Source organism: Oryctolagus cuniculus, chromosome 16 (genome assembly GCF_964237555.1).
Source record: "Oryctolagus cuniculus chromosome 16, mOryCun1.1, whole genome shotgun sequence".
NCBI classification, from domain to species: Eukaryota; Metazoa; Chordata; class Mammalia; order Lagomorpha; family Leporidae; genus Oryctolagus; species Oryctolagus cuniculus.
Window position 1 is genome coordinate 41,602,521 of NC_091447.1, and position 20,242 is coordinate 41,622,762.

The window sequence follows — 20,242 nt, forward strand, 5'->3', positions numbered from 1 at the left end:
CTTATCCTGGAACTCTGTGTGGTTAAGTGTTGTTCTTGATGCAGTAGGAATACAATGATAACTCCCTTGTTCCATGGGGGAATCACACAGGTTAGACTGCTTTTCAGTTACAGCATTCTCTGCACATGGCCTAATATTATCTATGCATTATTTTACAGGCAAATGAAAGCATCACAGGTAAAATAAATTGTAAGTATAGGTAATATGATCTGATTTAAAGCTCGATTAGAACTTAGAATCTCAGAATTTCATAATTATCCCTTGTGGATCACTGTCTTTCCTTCCTCTTTTACACTTGTACCTTCTAGAATCTTCTGCCCATCACTATATGCAATAAACCCATGAACTTGGAGTCCTTTTTGGGAGAACATTGATATGTTTACTTAGATTCTTTCCATTCCCTGCCTCATCTTCCTTATAACTCATGAGATGATAATGCACCTGTCTTCTTAAGAAAATAAAACCCATCTACAAATCTATATGTGGTCTGTAATTCTAGGAACTTATTTTGTGAGGAAAAAAGATGGAGAAGAAAGAAATAACTCACTATTCTATAAAAGATACTTGTGTTGTAAATTATTGCCCATTTGATTTGACAAAGTCTAAGTTTGTGGGCCTTGAGGCTAGGAGCAGTCCTGCAGTGCCTGGCAGATGAATGAGAGCTTCTGACACAGGTGAGCAATGGGGCCGAGGGACTCACTTGTCACCAGGTGACTCTGGCGATTATGACTGTATGTGCTCTGGGAAGCCTTGCAGGTGGACATGTGCAATAAATCAAAACCAGTCATATCCCAGGGAGAACAACAGCTGTGTTTACACCCTCACAGGGTTGTGTGGACCCTCCCAAGAGGATATTCTAGAAGTCTAGATATTCTAGACTTGAAGACTTGCTAACAGTTTATCTGAAACGGCTTTAGAATTCATTTGTTAACTTTTGAAGATTTACTTCATACCCTTTATCCAGGATTCAAGTTTCAGGACATTCATTGTATCATTCAACACTCAATTCTTCATTTTTCCTATGGGCTCCATGCTGGCCATAAGGAAGGCAAGATGCAAGCACTGTCTCTAAAGCTAAGAAACAGATCATCAAATAAAGAAGGTTAAAAGATCGTGTGGAAGCCGGCGCCGTGGCTCAATAGGCTAATCCTCCACCTTGCGGCGCCGGCACACCGGGTTCTAGTCCCGGTTGGGGCGCCGGATTCTGTCCCGGTTGCCCCTCTTCCAGGCCAGCTCTCTGCTATGGCCAGGGAGTGCAGTGGAGGATGGCCCAGGTGCTTGGGCCCTGCACCCCATGGGAGACCAGGAAAAGCACCTGGCTCCTGGCTCCTGCCAGGATCAGCGCGGTGCGCCGGCTGCAGCGGCGGCCATTGGAGGGTGAACCAGCGGCAAAGGAAGACCTTTCTCTCTCTGTCTCTCTCTCTCACTGTCCACTCTGCATGTCAAAAAAAAAAAAAAAAAAAAAAAAAAAAGATCGTGTGGAAAAGGAAATTTTTTAATCATAATTTATTAATGTCTGTGATTGGAAGCAGAATGGGAAGAAATAGGAGTAGGGATGTGTAGAAAGAGTGAATGAGCCCGGTGCCGTGGCTCAATAGGCTAATCCTCTGCCTGCGGCACCGGCACCCCGGGTTCTAGTCCTGGTTGGGGCACTGGATTCTGTCCCAGTTGCTCCTCTTCCTGTCCAGCTCTCTGCTGTGGCCCGGGAGTACAGTGGAGGATGGCCCAAGTGCTTGGGCCCTGCACCCACATGGTAGACCAGGAGAGGCACTTGGCTCCTGGCTTTGGATCAGTGCAACGCGCCGGTTGTAGCGGCCACTTGTGGGGGTGAACCAACGGAAAAAGGAAGACCTCTCTCACTGTCCACTCTGCCTGTCCAAAAAAAAAAAAAAAAAAAAAAAAGAGTGAATGAAAAGAAGAAATACTCAGTACAGATGTAAGATACATTCTGTATTATTATTTTTTTGATAGGCAGAGTGGACAGTGAGAGAGAGAGAGACAGAGAGAAAGGTCTTCCTTTTGCCGTTGGTTCACCCTCCAATGGCCACCGCGGCTGGCGTGCTGCGGCCAGTGCACCACGCTGATCAGAAGTCAGGAGCCAGGTGCTTCTGGTCTCCCATGGGGTGCAGGGCCCAAGTACCTGGGCTATCCTCCACTGCACTCCCGGGCCACAGCAGAGAGCTGGACAGGAAGAGGGGCAACCGGGACTAGAACCTGGTGTGCTGGCGCCGCTTGGCAGAGGATTATCCTACTGAGCCGCGGCGCCAGCCACATTCTGTATTATTAATTGACTTCATTTGTAGAACACTTTTTTGAAAATTAATGATTGCTTGTGGTTGGTATTCAGCTGCAATGATAAGGAATGAAAAGAATACTGAATTTGGTCATAAAGCAGACACAGTTTCTGGGATTTATAACTAGGCAAAATCTGGCAACTATAAACTGATGAATTTGTTTTTCAGATCTATGTTTACCCACATTAGGGTCCCTCTACACAATTGTTGGCACTGGAACGTGATAACAACATAGAGTGCTTGGAAATATTCAGAATAAAAGCTCAGAAATATGTTAAAAGCAGGTTTTCACAGGAAGAGTACCAGGTGGCATGGGGGAATTAAACTGTCCAAGTGCTCCCCAGTAAAGGTGCAGGACAAGTAAAACAGTGTGTTTAACATTCACACAGTAGCTTCAGGACCACAGCTGGCATCCTTTCCACCCAACAGGATTGTTATCCCTCTGGGGCCTTTATAGGAAGAAATTCTGCAGCATCAGATGTCCCTAGATGATAGAAAAGAAGGTTTATAAGGAAAATCTATGGATTTTTGACACCTGCTCATTCCTAAGTGTTCAAAAATACTTATCAAAATGAATGAAGATGAAGGCTGACCTAGCTATCATTTCCTGTAGCTCTTGTGTGCCTTTTGTGGATTTTAAGTAGAAAATTATTACTAACTTGTTATGATTGTTTAGAACCTTTCCCCTACTGCTCTCCTCAAGGATTCACTGTGTCCTGTGAAGGAATTTGGGTAGATACAGAGATTTCCTCACTGACCTTGCTGGTAAGACATGGTAATAGGTCAATTTATAGAACTCTTTCTTAAATAGAGATTAGATTTACAGGGGTCTGGGATAGTTTTTAGGACAGTAATTTCAAGACCTACCACAGGTGATTTCAGCCATATAGTAAAAATTAGGAACGCTTAGTGATATTTGAAGAAACCATAGATTCATGGAATCATAAGGTTAAAGTAGTCTATTAATTTACTTACTCTCCTATTGTCTTTATTTTCTCCTTCCACATATCCTACTGCTGAATTTACATTACTGTTTAAAGCTTTTTTTCATTTACTTTAACGTGCTTTTTTATTTTAAAAATTTTTTTGAGGTATACAAATTTCATGTATTTCATATGAACATATTCAGGAACATAGTGATAGTTCCCACCCTCTCCTCTGTCTCGCACATGCTCTCATCCTTCTTCCTCCTCCCTCTCCTATTCCCATTCATATGTGTGTGTGTGTATACATACATATACATATACATATATATGTATATATGTATATGTGTATATATATACCCATACAGAATGGGTATATATATATACACACACACACTTATATATATACATGTATATTATATATATATAAAACAATATATATATATATAAAACAAAGATCTGTTTTCAGTTTAACATGCTTTCATTGAATCATTGAATACCTAATATATATGAGATACTAGTGCTAGGGCTTGGTGGGGGAAGAAAAAATGACTTACAAGTAGTCTCTCTTTGCCTTTTTTTTTTTTTTTTGAGAGGCAGGGTGGACAGTGAGAGAGAGAGACAGAGAGAAAGGTCTTCCTTTGCCGTTCGTTCACCCTCCAATGGCCGCCACGGCCAGCGTGCTGCGGCCGGCACACCACGCTGATCCGATGGCAGGAGCCAGGTACTTATCCTGGTCTCCAATGGGGTGCAGGGCCCAAGCACTTGGACCATCCTCCACTGCACTCCCTGGCCACAGCAGAGAGCTGGCCTGGAAGAGGGGCAACTGGGACAGAATCTGGCGCCCTGACCAGGACTAGAACCTGGTGTGCCGGTGCCACAAGGCGGAGGATTAGCCTAGTGAGCCACGGCGCCGGCCCTTCTCTTTGCTTTTAAAGAACACACAACTCACTTGGAAAGAAAATTATGGCTCTAGGGGGACTTGAAACCCCAAGATCATGATTTGTAATAAACTGCCTTATTCAAGTGTTAATCTTTAATCTTTTATGATATTGTACTGTATGTTTTCATTGTTCTCTGTTTCTCTCTCTGAAGCAAAGCAGTGCATGGCTTAGAGTTACAGGCTCTTTGGTTAGCATGGTTTTGGCTGTAAACACTCCCATATGAATTTACTGAACACACACACACACGCACGCACACACGCACACACACACACTTACAGTTTTAACCCTATTAGACTTTGGACTTAATTATTTAATGGTAGCTTCATTCTGAATAGTCTCTCTTCACTTCACAATGTAATAGTACGTTGAATTAAAAACATATTCTGACTTTCTACAAGGGGGACTTCTCCTTGAGTTTCCACATTTTCCTTTGTGCTTCTTCTGGAATGGTTTGTGGAGAGTGCAAGACAGACCCCCTCGGCCCACCCTCACCCCCACCTCCTTCTACTTCATATTTTTATATAATCCGAGAGAAATCTGCTTTTAGTTAAAAGGCAGTTGAGGGAAAAGAAGGGCTTTTTTTTTGGTGCATTAAAATGTTCCAAGTTCGTATGAAAGTTCTGTGAAGGCAGCACCCTAAGAGGAGGCAGCTGGAAATCATTAAGGGAACTTGCTGTGGACAGTGATTAAAGCCGGGTGGAATTCCTGCCCTCTCTTCTTGGGGTACTGTAAGCAAGTTCGTGTTCCTTCTGAATTCTGAATTAGCCCTCTGACTATGAGAGTTGGAAAATTATTTCACTCCTTTACTTACTAGAGATGACTCCACTGATTTCTTAGGCTGTTACTGCAAATGAATAAATGAACACATTTGGAGATAACTGGTGCTGGGCTGTGGTGCACCTCATACTTCATGATTATCCTTGCATCTTCCTGGCCTGAGTCTGATTGGAACTGATAACCACTGAGTGGCATTAAGAACACTTTGTAGCTACTTTCCTGGTCTTATGGGAGAAGGGAAGGCTATTTATTAAGCCCCCAATTTTTCCTCTCCCACCTTTCTTCTTTAACGGTTGTACCACTTTTCATGACAAGAAATGGTTGCAAATGAGTTCCTCCAAGTTCTTTTTTGTTTGTCTCCAACTTCCTATGGGTTCAGCTGCAAGGCATCCTGGGGCCTCAGAAGCACAGGCTGATGATGGGTAGAGGCTGAAGTCCAAAGTGCAAGGGGCTGGGAGGTTTCCCCCGCCCCTGTGGGTGGCTGTGACTGGGAAGAGCAGAGGAAGTGCAAGTAAGAGCAATTAGAGCTTGGTGTCAGGTGGGGAGCATTTGAGAGTCCAGGAGATTGGTGTGTCAGGAAGGGGACCCTGGCTCATGGGAGGGGATGTAGACAGAGTCCAGGGCTCTCTGGGATAGCAGATGACTCTTACCCATCAGAAAACAACTTGGATTTGGAGAGATCGTTGTGGGCACAGAGGCCACCTGGCATTGAACTCAGGACAACAAAAAGGAATTCACGCTCTTGTTTGCCTGACCAGGTCAAAGGAAAGGAATGGGCTTTGGTGGGTTGGACTGGAGAAACTTTCATCTCCTGCCCCTAATTGTTCTCCTGTTGATCCACATGGCTATCAAACAATTGTGTGCAACATTTTCCTCGTTCTTTCTTGGGATACCTATTATGAAGACTTGAAAACAGAACTTACTGGAATTTTGATGTAGGAAAACAATCATATTTTAGTGAACAAGCAAGGATCTTATAATGGGACCACGAGACAACTTTAATCTTTCCCCTACTTCTTCCAGCATGCTCAGATGGACAAATTTTTTTCTGCCCCTGGCTGCATTCCAGTAATGGCACAGTGGGCTTTTTTGGGTCACTTTCAGACAATGAGTGAGTGACCTTTTATGCTCTTCTGGTCAACCAAAGGGTTTTATTTTGGCCATTTAAGTTGTCGCCTCCATGTAATAACATGAATGTTAGTAGAAGTTGAGTCTTGTCACCTGTCTTAGCTTGAGTGGGCAAGATAGTAGCAGCCTGAAGTGGGGAGGGAAGAGAGGGTGAGCTCTGTCTCAGGTTTTATCTCTTGCCTCTTTCTTCCAGCTGGCCAACTGCAGTTTCTGATCCCGTTGGGACTGGTGAGAGCTGAGAGAGGGGGGCGGGGAGGTAAGAGGGAAGAAAGCAAAGATGTTATTTGGCCAGTATGAAATTAGTTGATATCTGTGCTTTCTGAGCTCGGTGGGTTTTTAAAGCTGACACTTCCTCCTGGAAAACTTTAAAAGCATTATTTTAAAACTCCCCAACCTCCAACCATGAATCACTGGGGTATCTGACCTGCAGTTCTTCTGATAGCCAGAGAAATCCACCACTATAGCTGTTTGTTTGCAAGGGTCTCCCTGGGTCCCTGTGCCTGGTGGTGCAGTTGTGTCAGTCAGCATTACTGGCACCTCTATGCCATTATTTTGGGGGGTATTTAGAATTCTCTTGAATTCATAGTCACTATACACATCCTTTGCACCAAAAACTCTGTTGCTGTCTTTCTTTATTTTCAGTCTGAGTAAGCTTTCCCAAATCTACTGTCCTCTTTCAGCACCTGGGACCTCCCCTGAGCATTCAATGTGGTCCCATTGAAAGTCCTTTCCCTGGGCTTGAAATGAAGACAGTGTCCCCAGCCCTTTCCCTCAGTGGGAAGTGAGAGGGACTCAGCTACCATCAAGAGCTCTCACAAATTGCACTTTTTAAATTCCAGTTCCAGCCTCCCATCTCCTTTATTGCCTAGTTAAAGGTGGGTGGTCTGGTTAGAGCAGAAAAAATTTAACCACCTCATAACAAGCCTTGTTTATAGATAGTATCAGAATTCTCGGTGCATTGAAGGAATGTTCTGCAGCCTTTGTCTCGAGGCCTCTGCAAATCTGAAGAGAAAAAAATCAATTTTTATAAAACATCTTGTTAAAACCTGATTCTGACATTAAGGGTTTATTGTTTTCTTGGAGGGAGAATCATCAAGAAAGAATGAGAGTTTTCTTTTCTCTCCCAGTTTTGTTACCTTTGAAGAGCTGTTTCTTTAACATTTAACGTAAGTTCTTTACTTTCATGAAAGTCCGAAGTGCCAAGCTCGACTTATGCATATGAATCTATTATTAAGTCATAACTCTTGTTAAGACTCACAAAACAAAACACTAATTTGGCAGCAGTCTTAAAGTCTGTAGTTGAGTAGACAAACTATTAGATTGATTAAAGAGATTTTCACACAAGGACAGTCTACTAATTTGCTGAGCATTGTATCTCAAGGTTAAAAAATTCTGGCTACATTTTAAAGCAGGGAAGATCAATTAGAACATTCATTAGATTGCTATTTACACTTTAATTGTCAACCCTGCTCATTTGTTGGAAGCCTTTTTTTAGTCATTAGTGTCTGTCAGTAAGAAATATGTCTTAATTTCGCTTATATTCATTTATTCAGCCTTTCATTCAATCAACAAACATTAATAACGTGCCAAGCACTTTGCCAGCTTTTAAAAATATCCTGACGCAAAAAGACAAAGCTTGTCCTCAAGAACACATTCCTCTCAGGTTCTCATGCAATCAAAATTAGTATAAAAGCATTGGCTTTGCTAAAGTTAGGAAAATCATCGCTTTTCACAATGGAAATACATAAAAAGGATCCTAATAAATGTATATCCTAACTGTTCTTTTTTGCTTGTGGCTATGAGCCCATATGATCTTCTGGTTTAAGATGTCTAGCTGTGTTTTGTTTTTGGCTGATGTTGGCCTTGTTCCTGTTGTAGATTGGCCAGCTTTTCAGAGGGGGTGCATCTGTCCATGCATCTTTCTTGGGACTCTTGAGGCAGCACAGTCGGTGTGTCCCCCACTTTCTGTTCAGAGGAAGAGGCCTGTGTTACTCCTGGAATGTAGAGTGGAACCCACTGAATTTCCCAGATTCTGAATGAGGGATTCCTCTAGAGTTGGTGGCAAAACTCTGACAGATCCGAATGTTCAGAGGAAGGCTATAAGCTCTCTGAAATCACCTGGAGGTTATGGTTACACTTTAACTGCCTTCAGGTTGATTGATTTGCTGTCTTTATTTTGTGTGTGTGTGTGTGCTTCTGGAAATGATCTGGGCCAGAAATTAGGCCCACAGGACCTAGATCCTGCTGAGTGCATGACTCATTTATCTCTGAATATTTAGCAGCCAAACTGCAGTAAGATGTTTCTTCTCTTTGAGTATAATGCCACTGATAAAATGATTTCGCATGAAAGGCTTAATACTAATTGTCCAATTTGGCCTTTGTTTTATTCATTTAAAAGGCAGAAAGACAGATATAGCAAGATTTCCCATCTACTGGTTCCCTCCTCAAATGCCCACACCACAGGGGCTAGGCCAGGTTGAAGCTGGCAGTGAGGAACTCAATTCAGGTTTCTCACTTAGCTGACAAGAATCCAATCATTTGACCCATCACCTGCTGCCTCCTAGAGTGTGCAATAGCTGGAAGCTGGAATTGGAAGTGGAGTTGGAACCTGAACCCAGGCACACCAAAACGGGACATGGCATCTTAACTGCTATGCCAAATGCCTGTACCAAGTTTTGAACTGATGAACCCTGTCTGAAAGATGTGTTCGGGTATTATTTCAGATCTTTGGAGAAGCAGATACCACGATGAGATTAATTTGCAAGAGATCTTGTATTGAAGAAATGTCTCGGGAAGATAAAGGAGTAGGATGCAGCAAGAGTGTCTTTGGCGGTTAATGCAAGCTTGTCACTTGTCCACTAAGAAAGGAAAGAGAGGGTCAGATGGGAAGAAGCTCAGTCTTCAGCATGGTGAGAAAATATCCGCCAGGCTGGTGGGGTCTCCTCAGTCAAAGGCTGCTGATGAGAAGATCCAGGAACGAGTAGGACTGGAGTGGTTCTAGTAACTCACGCTGAACTCAGGCAAGAGCCAAGGCCAGTTAGGGAAGATAAGAGTCCCCAGGGGCAGAGCTGTGGTTGACAGTGAACTAACCCACCTGAATCATTCTTTTTATATGTATATAAAAACTCACATCTTATTGAAATACAGTATATACACCAAGAAATGAAGATAAGTATTCAGAAAATGAGTTTTTCATCATCTGATCACACCCATAACCAACACGGAAATCAAGAACAAAACATGATTAGTATCCCGAGAGTCCTCACTATTCCCTATTCCCCCCATTTCTTTTTTTTTTTTTAATTTTTATTTTTTTTTTATTTTTTGACAGGCAGAATGGACAGTGAGAGAGAGAGACAGAGAGAAAGGTCTTCCTTTGCCGTTCGTTCACCCTCCAATGGCCGCCGCGGCTGGCGCGCTGCGGCCGGCGCACCGCGCTGATCCGATGGCAGGAGCCAGGTGCTTCTCCTGGTCTCCCATGGGGTGCAGGGCCCAACCACCTGGGCCATCCTCCGCTGCACTCCCTGGCCACAACAGAGAGCTGGCCTGGAAGAGGGGCAACCGGGACAGAATCCGGCGCCCCAACCGGGACTAGAACCCGGTGTGCTGGCGCCGCAAGGCGGAGGATTAGCCTAGTGAGCCACGGCGCCGGCCCCCCCATTTCCTTTTTAAATGAGTGAAATAAGAGTATATTGCCATTTAAATGGTATGGTTCAGTTAAGTGCAATTTCTAACTATATACCACATGATATGACATACATACAATGTTTACACTCTCCCTATAAATCAACTATTGCAAATAAGAGAGGGCATGTGATACTTGGGCTGATATAATCAAATAGTCTGGTACTGGCACAAAAATAGATGTGTAGAACAATGGAACAGAATAGAAACCCTGGAAATGAATCCATGTGTAGTTCTTTTGATAGAGACCCCAGCAGTGCACCTCTATGGCCACTATGGACTCAGCCCACAGTGACCGAGCAGGGCCTGGGACAGTCAGACATCTGATGAATTGCGTGGCCCAAAATGTCTAGGAAGGGTGGCAGTGTTACTTGGAGCTCGTGGTTCCTGATAGAATGAATTGCTTGTCTTACTGGCGCTGGAGAGTCCTCCTTCCTTCTGTTGAGGCAGGCAAAGCAAAGACTCTGTATGGAACTTTTTTGTTTCCTTGGATTCTGTCATACATTTTTATGTCACTTATCAGGAAGGAGATTATATATATATTTTTTTGACAGGCAGAGTGGACAGTGAGAGAGAGAGACAGAGAGAAAGGTCTTCCTTTTGCCATTGGTTCACCCTCCAATGGCTGCCGCGGCCAGCCCGCTGCGCTGATCCGATGGCAGGAGCCAGGTACTTCTCCTGGTCTCCCATGGGGTGCAGGGCCCACGCACTTGGGCCATCCTCCACTGCACTCCCTGGCCACAGCAGAGAGCTGGCCTGGAAGAGGGGCAATCGGGACAGAATCCGGTGCCCCGACGGGGACTAGAACCCGGGGTGCTGGTGCTGCAAGGCGGAGGATTAGCCTAGTGAGCCACGGCGCCGGCCTATAATTTCTTAATCATCTCTGTTACCAGAATTGAAAAGACCTCATTTTCTTCATCTGTAAAATGAGACTTTGGAAACAATTTGAGGCCACTTTCTATTAATCTTTTCAAAACAGTACCAAAACAAGTCTACAGGACAATAATGTTCTGTGGAGGGACGTAGGCACAGATGAACTGAAGGAAAAGCTGAGTGGATGGGTCTGGAAGGGAGAGTGGGCAGAAATAAAACTCAGAGGCCATCTACATTTCACGAAATGGAGGTGTCACACGAGTCTTCTCAAAGGCCATCCACGTTTCACGAAATGGAGGTGTCACACGAGTCCTACTTCTCAGTGACGTCTTCGAGGATAGCATTTAGGGCTTATTCATCTCAGCATATCTGGTCTTTATACACTACTCTGGCCAAAAGAATTTTAAAAAAATATATGCTAAATTGGACATACTTGGTAAAAACCAAGACTTGATTATTAGAGAGGGGGAGCTTAGTTCTGAATTTAGAGGCTTAAATTTAACCTCTTGATGATCTGTGTTGGTAGGAAAGGTAGAATTTGTGTTATATATAGCTTATCTCAATACAAATGTAAGGCGTAGAGAATTAAGGTTTAAGCGATGTTGGAAATTAAGATAGAACTTGGACCGGGAATTTGAGGTGAGATTATCTTAACTTGGCTTTAGGATGGCTTCTGACAATGTTGTTAAAATGTAGATAAATTATTGATTTCTTTGAGAAAAAAAAACATAATAGATTACTCAAGCTTTCTGTAACAGCAATAGCTTATGTGTCATTCTGTTATAGTGATTCAACTCATTTTCTGACAGTAGCCAATACCATTCTGGGAAAGCAGGTCAATGGTCCCAGAATGACCAAGTCTTCGACCAAGTCTCATTAGCAAAACGCATTCTCATTCAACCAGATGCCACAGAGGCACATTGTGAATTTCTTCATAACAAATGTTGGCCCTTACTCAACAGATGTGTCTTAAAACTTCCATTTCCTTTGTTTAGTTTTTTTTTCCGCAATAAATGTGTTAAACTTTGAAGAACAATCTCAGTGGGTCCAGTTTTCTCATTTAGTAATTGCAGCACTGTTGTTAATTTCTGTATAAGTCTGGTGGCTGTAACAAAAGCAAAAGGAGGCCTCTCTTGCATTTGAGTTCAGAAGCATTTGAGTCTGCTGATTTAGGGTTCTGGGATTTCCTATTCTTCCCTAGTATTTATGAATTCAACTTCCATTTTCAGATTTCCAAAGGCCACTTGAGGGTTTAAGTAATGTCTTTAATTATAACTTAAAGTATAGGCAATTGCATTTCATGAAGCTAACAATTACCCAGAGTGTATTATTAGAGAGTGAGTTATTGAAGTCTGCATAGTTTGTGAAACACCCATCAAAATAACTGGGGGAGAAAAGAGATAAACTAGATTGGAACAATGAAGCTTGAAAACAACTTTGATTGTGTCTGGAGTTTATATGGTAATGAGTCCTAATTCTTAAGCATTAGTTCTTTGGAAAAATTCTTACAGTCTCTCTTGTTTGCCTTTATTCAGAAATAGATGTTGGCAATGTTTTCATTAACTTTTAAAATATAAACACTGAGTGCTAATGTGGCAGTTTACTATGCTTTTGTGGACTTCATTTTATGTAATTCTTAAAATTTCCCTGTGTCATAGGTAATAATGCTTTCTTGAAAGTGGATTCTAAGAAGTGATAAACAATTTTTCTGAAATCACACACTTTGGAAGTAGCAATGCTGAATTGAAACCCCGATATTTTACCCTAGAATCTAATGCAGAAAGCCCATTATATGATCAAGTGACTAGATTGGTAGTGCAATTTTTTCAGTATTGAGGCATTTCTCAAGCGATTTAAAAAATTTGAGTAAGTAAATACTCTTAAGGATGACATTGTAAAATAAATACATTGATTTAAAAATCAATGCCAGCATCTTTTTCTTATCTTCTTGGCCCATTTTTTTCCTAGTCATTCTCACATATCCCAATACCTTAAGCATTATGATGAGTCTGGCATAAGGGAGAGAAATATTTGGAGTCAGTTAAGGATTTAATTCTAACATTCATTTATTAATTGTATAATCTTAGACAAGCTCTTTGATTTACTGATTTGTAAAACAGTAAAAACTAATGGCAACCCAATAGGATTTTTAGGAATAAAAGAGAGAGAGAAAGGGAATTTGCAAAGGGTCTGGCATTATGGGCACTGAATAAATGATGAACATTATATTTATTGTAGTGCCAGGGGGGCACTATTTCAACTTAAGACATTTCACCCCTTTTAGGAGGTAGTTTAAAAATTCATTGTTTATGATAACTTAAGGAAACTATTCAAAGTTTCCCATTTTTTAAAAAAACATGATCTCCTATCTGTATTTTAAAGTTCTAGCATATGGAGTGGAAATTTCATGGGGTTTTTACGGATACTTTTTGTATTTCAGTGGACCGCTAAGCCCATGACTGGTCTCATCTGTTCAGTACAATATGTCCAGAAGTCTCTGTGCGAAAGAAACAGCATGTTTTCCAAACTGGAAGCCATTTACAGGATTATTAGGATTGTGAGCATCTGAGATGCTAGTCTGCTTTGTTTACCATGGTTCCTATGAATGGAATGGCATAGGCATAGCATTGGAATGTATGGAATAAGGACTTTTTTTGTTTGTTTCATCCTCAGCAGAAATGTGCCACAAATACCCCTAGAGGTGGCATCTCTAATGTGCCTCCTTTCAGCAGCTGACTTAGCTGTAGACTTTGGGGTGTGTGGTAAGACCAGTGGCCCTGCAGGAATCAGCTCTTATCCTCTTCCCTGTCTTCTGGCCCTTCCTCCTGCCATCTCACCATGTCTCCACTCCTCTGACACCTCCTTGTGTATCACTCAGTGTTATAAAACAGGCCTGCAAATATCTTAATACAACAGGCAACTGTGTAGTTTTCTGGGAGGTGATCTGTAGGAAACATATGCCTTTCTATCTGTAGCACTCCTTTAAAGACAGAAAAGGCTGATTCTGAGGCCAGAGTGCTGTTTAGGACATCCGCCATTCTATGAGTCTGCTGAGTATCTCGCTTCCCATGTTGGATCACTCTCCCCTTTATTTATTCTATCGGTTAGTATTAACAGGTACTAGACTTGTTTATGTGCTCCCTTTGACTCTTAGTCCTTTCATTATAAACAGCACTCTGGCCTCAGAATCAGCCCTAAAGGCATTCTGATCTGGCTGAAAAGCCCATGAGAGTATTTCAGGCATGGAAAGCCAAGACACTCTGGCAAAAAAAAAAAAAAAAAAAAAAAAAAAAAAAAAAAAAAAAAACAAAACAAACCTAAATGACAGATCTCTGTGAGTGAGATCCCAGTGGAAAGAACAGGTCTTCAAAGAAGGAGGTACCTTTCTCTGAAGGGAGGAGAGAACCTCCACTTTGACTATGACCTTGTCTAAACAAGATAAGAGTCGGAGAACTCAAGGGGCTTCCATAGCCTTGGAAACTCATGACTGGTGCATAGGGAGATTACTGATGCCATAAACAGGAGTGTCAATTTGTAAAGTCAACAACAGGAGTCACTGTGCACTTACTCCTCATGTAGGATCTCTGTCCTTAATGTGCTGTACATTGAGACTTAATGCTATAATGAGTACTCAAACAGTATATTTCGCTTTGTGTTTCTATGGGGGTGCAAACTGTTGAAATCTTTACTTAATGTATACTAAACTGATCTTCTGTAAAAAAAAAAAAAAAAAAGAAGAAATTATTAATTCCCAACTTGACTCTCGCTGGGATTAAACATGACAATAGGTCTGATCTGATTTCATCATCATTTAAAAAATCATCTATTATTTTTCACTTTATGTTTGTGTGGGAGCTAACTGTTGAAATCTTTACTTAATATATGCTAAACTGATCTTCTGTATATAAAGAGAATCGAAAATGAATCCTCATGTGAATGGAAGGGGAGAGGGAGTGGGAAAGGGGAGGGATGCGGGTGGGAGAGATGTTATGGGGGGGAAGCCATTGTAATCCATAAGCCGTACTTTGGAAATTTATATTCATTAAATAAAAGTTAAAAAAAAAGACAGAAAAGAAGAAACTTGAGTTACCTCCAAGATGATGCCTGTTACAAGGACAATCTCATCCCTAACGTTACTTAACATTCATTTAGCATTTGCTATGCACTAGACATAATGTGCTTTGCATGATTTCATATATTTCTGATAGCAACCTTGCTGTGGCCTGAATCATGTTTCCTTCCGAATTCACGCACCAGAGCCATAGCTCCCAGTACGATTGATTGCATTTGGAGATAAGGCATTTAAGAAAGTGATTAAAGTTAAATAAGGTCATAAGAGCAGCCTTTCTGTTCTCGGCCTTTCTGTCTTTCCCAGCTCAGGGCAAAACTCGGAGGAGGGGGCGGTGTGGGGTGCTGCTTTATAATTTTTTTTCCTCTAACCACAGGTTTGGTTCCCTTTTCCCATTCTATTTTTTTCTAGACTTTCTTAACAACCATTCTTTCTCAACACTCCTGATTTTCAGGCTTCTTCCAAAACCCTATCCCTGACTCTCATGCAAGGTTTTGCCGTTGACTCGTGTCCCTTTCTCCTATCTTCCAAAATCTATTTCCTCTCTCAGAGTCTGAGACTTTCTCTCGCTCATCAAGTGCATCTTTGCTCACTGTGATTACAATCTTGTTTCTTCACTGTTCCCACTTGGATAAACATCTCCTGAAAGACACTGGTTTTTGTTTTTGTTTCTCAACTTTGTTAAAGTTCTTAGTAATCAGAAGGCAAGGAGAAATGAGAAAAACAGGCAGTTCATATGTCATTTTTCTAAGTCAGGATTTAGTGATTCAACTCCTACTTTCTACCCAGTTCTTAAAGCTGTTAAAGATGATTTATTTTTTGTTATACTTTTTAAAGCACCCCACTTGTTTCTCTGCTATTTTAATTACAAAGTAGTCTTTAAAATTTTGAACTCTCCAAACTGCGAGGGTGCAACTGTTCCTACAGCTGATTGAACTGCCGATATCAAGACACATGGTAATGAAGAACAGACAACTTTTGAGTCTTGAATACCCAAGGCCATTCTATTGTTTACAGCACTCATCTCTCTCATGTAAGAGAAAAATGAAGATATTCCCCATAGATCTTCCATTTTAACCAATTTTGTGAGTCATCCTTACTCTCCTACTCCCTTACCTAAACCTGTAATAAATCATCAGGTCTTAGAAATACAACTTCTTAAATAATGCATCTCTTGCAATCACTCTTCTTGTCTCCAGTCCCCTGCTGTTGTTTCAGACCCTCTTTATTACCAACTTGCTGCTGTCCTCTTGCTTACAAGTTTCCCCTAACTTCTTCTTGCACTGAGGACAGCAAGTATGCACAGCGGGCACACAGTCTTCCAGGCTTTCAGTCTTATCTGTAAATTTCATCACAGTCATGTGACCTGTCCTTTCTGCAGCCCCATCCTATGCTTGGAAATTTGAACAACTGATACATCCTGCACGCATGGCCAACTGTGTGGTAGACAATCTGCTGATCTAGATAGACAGAGCATGGGGTTGGCATTGTGGCACAACAGGTAAAGCTACCACTATGTTACTGCCACAGATTTTAGCTTTCATGGGACTCACCTGTTCATTGATCGAGTGCCTTGTTCCCAGTTTGTGATTCCCTTTCTGTTTATTTCCCAGGTGCTCTACATTCTCCGCTTCTGACAGCCCTTCTATTCTTTCTTTTCCTTTTCTGTTCTTTCTATTAATAACAACTACCACTTATTGGGCATTTTCATGTGATGCTCTGGGCCTGGCATATATATATATATATATATATATACACTAATATATATGCATATACATATATATGCATTTGTACATAGACATATATATATATATATATATACACATTCTGTGACACAGGTTCAAGTCCCTTTGGCTCCACTTCTGATGCTGCTCCCTGCTAATGCTTCTATGAAAGCAGTGAAGATGGCTCAGGTTTTTAGGCCTCTGCCACCCATATTGTAGACCTGGATTCCAGGCTCCTGGCTTTAGCCTGAACCAGTCCTGTCCATTAGGTCTTTTGGGGAGTGAACTAGTGGATAGTTCTAGTGTATAGAAGATCCTGTTCTCTGTGTCTCTCCCCCTATCTCTTTGTAGCACTTCAAATAAATAAAATAAATCTTGTCCTCATGGAATGTGTAATCCACAGGGAATATAGAGAATGCCTCAAGAGATTACACTAGACTGCATGAGTGCTACAGTAGGGAAGTTAGGATGTGCTATTGGAAAATAGAGAGGTGACACCTAACTTGGTCAAAGAAGATGTGTGTTACATCCAAGGCAGGTTAAGAAGGTGATATTTGGGTACAACGAAGGCTTAAGAGTTGTGGGCTGGGAGTAAAAGCCTCAGACAGAGAAACATGATTTGCAATGGTAAGCACTTATAGTTCATGTTCAGAAAGTATAAATAGTTCATTGTGCCTAGAGGTGAGGGAATTGTGTTGGAAGACAGGACTAGAGAGGTGAATTTTCCTAACCATCAGGCACTTTCAGGTGACAGCCCATTCATCCCTTAGCTGGGGATTTCTCCACATTGGTCCACTCATGATGTGCAAATCCTTAGTGCACTGACTTGGAGCACATGCAGTGTCTAAGATGGATTTCCAGGAGCAACATCAAAGGCAAGCAAACCTTACCTCTAGGATATTTATACTTGTCAGGGTGAATGGGATCTAGGAGAAAGAAGAAACTGATTTCCTGGTCATTGGAGAAGCAAGAAGTCATGGCTGCAACACTTTGGGATTGGCACTGTTTTGTCCTCAGATGGTGAACCTGAATGTACTAGTTCTATAACACTGCACACGTGCACAAGCAAGTGCCCCAGATGTGTGGTGAACAGGCAGGTACAAAGCTGAGAAAGCTCCAGAACAAAACACACAAGGAGCCCCAAAGACCCCCTACATCTTTGGTGCATAGCAGTGGATTGCAGCAGAGAATGGCTTATTTTCAACACATGGCCTTTAATGAAACACCCAGATGTTCGTGATATTTCTCGTCTTTTGTCCAAAATGTAGTTCAAGGTTTTGAGGCTTTAAGGTGCATCCCAAATACACTCTTCTTTTTTCCATGGCCTGCCTGCTATGAACCCTAATGTTTCCTCTGTCTGGACAAACAGGCTTAACTCACAATAGGGGAATGAAGGTGAAGTCTCATGTTTTTTATGTGTTGAGGTGGAGTTTTTAAATTGAGGTGGGATAAGCTTCATATCATTCCCATCTGCTTGTTCTTCGCGGTGCTCAGGGCAGCATTCTGGGCACAAGCTCTCAGTAGTCAGTGGGTTGTGAGGTTGGGGGAAGCAGCAGTCTTTAGCTTCTCCATCTGGGTTTCTTGGGGCTATGCCTGTGGTGGAACCAGATCATCAATGATTTCATTAGCTACAGTTCTGCATGGACCCTCCATTCTCCAGTTGCTTCTGATTTCAAAGATTTATCTTCCTAATGGACTGAATATTGGTATGGGGAAAAACAAAATCAGAAACACTTCTGTGGTCCGTTTTAACTAAAACTTTATGTGTGTGTGGGGGCTGGTGAGGAAGACAGAGGAAGGGATTTTTTTCCCCCTTCAATATATCTTAAAGCAAATCAATACCAGAATCTTGGACATTCCTGGTTATTAAATGCTCCTTTGGAGATTCTCATTACATTGCTAATTGTATTAGGTATCCATCGCTGAATAACAACTTGTCCCCAAATTTAGAGGCTTAGGACAAAAAACATTTATAATGCCAGGTTCTGTGAGTTGTGAATCTGGGTGAGGCTTGACTGGATCCTGTGGCTCAATTGCTCACAACACAGCAGTTAAAGTGGGGCTGGCGTTTGGCACAGTGGTGAGCACAATACTTGAGACACGCACATCCTATGTCAGAATGCCTGGGTGCAAGTCCTAGCCCCACTCCTAATTCCTGTTTCCTGCTAATGTAAACCATGGGAGGCTGCAGTGATGGCTCATATGCTTGGGTCTTTGTCACCTATGTGGGGAGGCCTGGATTGCATACCCAGCTTCTGGCTTCAGTCTTTGTCCAGCACTGGCCATTGTGGGCATTTGGGGAGTGAACCAGTGGATGACTGTCCCTCGCTGCACCCTCCTTCCCCGTCTCTTCATCTGTGTGTCTCTGCCTCTTAAATAGGCTTTTTAAGCAAGTGTCTGGCTAGGTCATTGAGGGCTCCAAATGGGGAGGGTCCGCTGTGGCGTCCTCTTGTGGTTGTGGCCCCTGTGGATTGGGACTGTCAGTTCTTTACTGTGGGGCTTTTCAACAGGGCTGTTCACCTCACAGGTACTTGCTTCCCCTGGATGAAGGGCCTGAGAGGGAACAAGAGAAACCAACCAAGAGGGAAGCCGCATTCCCTTTGTAAAATACCCTCAGGAGGGATATCCCATCTCTTCCTGCATTCTGTTCAGTCACTGAGACCAGCCCAAGTCAAGGGGCCAGCAGAGGCATGAATGTCAGGGGGCAGAGGGTCAACAGGAGCTGTTATGGAATCTCCCTGCCACATGGATTTATGAATTCCTAAGCAAACACTTATTAAGGGCGTACGTGAAAAGCCTTGCCCTGTGGACTGGGCTTCAGAAGAGCCCTCAATACCAAGCAACAGATAATGTGCTTTGTTCTCCAGAATGTGATTTGTAATCTAAGAGGAAATGGGTATACCTTAAACATGCCCTACAGTGATGTGTCGGTTTATACTGCATGTTCAGAGAATTATGGACAGGGGAGAACTCTGTGGAGACAATTTAGGAACTGTCTTCCATCTCACACAAAGACACAGTTCCCTCTGACACAGCAGCTGCTGAGTAAGTTGTGTTAAAGAGTGACTACAGGAGACCCATTTAGAAGCAAACAGGAGCAAACTAAAAGCTCCATTCTTTCTAGACTATTTGGGATCTTCTCAGAGTCAACACCCCAACAATTCTCCTCTCCCTCCCCACATGCCTATGGCTGTGAGCAAAGGAGAGGAGGGATGAAGGAAATGGGACTTGCATGTGGCTATTTTCTGATTTTGTTTCTGGAACTTTCTGAGATGATTTTCTATGGAGCACCTGTGCATCCTTCCTGTGTGTGACTACAAAGCAAATAACGACTGGAATCATGGATCTCTCGTCTTGTCAATGAGGAAACCTGGGTCCTGAGAAATTCAATGACTTGCTCAAGTTCCCGTACATTGAGAAGCAGAGCAGGGGCTCTTGAGCTCCCAAACCTTTCCTCCTTCCAGGACACCCCAAGCTCCCACCTGCTATGCAAACACTGAAGACTTCAGCTGTTTCTTGTCCATCATACGAGATCCCATGGTGAGTCTGGGGACAAGGGTTATCTGTGGGTCACATCTGAGGACCCAGGTCCTATTGGGAGGCTACTCTCTTACCTGCTTACACTAGATAGAATCAGGTCAGATTTTTGGTATCACTACATCTACTAAGTGCTTTTATATCAGTGAGATTCAGGCTTCATTTTGTGGAATACATAATGAAGGAAACTGAATATTTTTAAATGATGTCTGTTGCCACTGTGGGAAGAAGGCAGCATTAAAACTCAAAAAAATTGAAATGCTACTTGAATACAGATTTCAAATTAAAA

At 42.3% G+C, this 20,242-nt stretch overlaps 1 long non-coding RNA gene across 1 annotated transcript in view; it reads left to right on the plus strand.

Moving 5' to 3' along the window:
- Positions 1-19,956, plus strand: part of LOC138845899 (uncharacterized) — a 68,092-nt gene extending 48,136 nt beyond the window's left edge. The window contains exon 3 of the long non-coding RNA XR_011383208.1: positions 19,689-19,956. This is a non-coding gene — a long non-coding RNA (uncharacterized lncRNA). The remainder of the gene's footprint in view (positions 1-19,688) is intronic.
- The last annotated feature ends 286 nt before the right edge of the window (positions 19,957-20,242 follow it).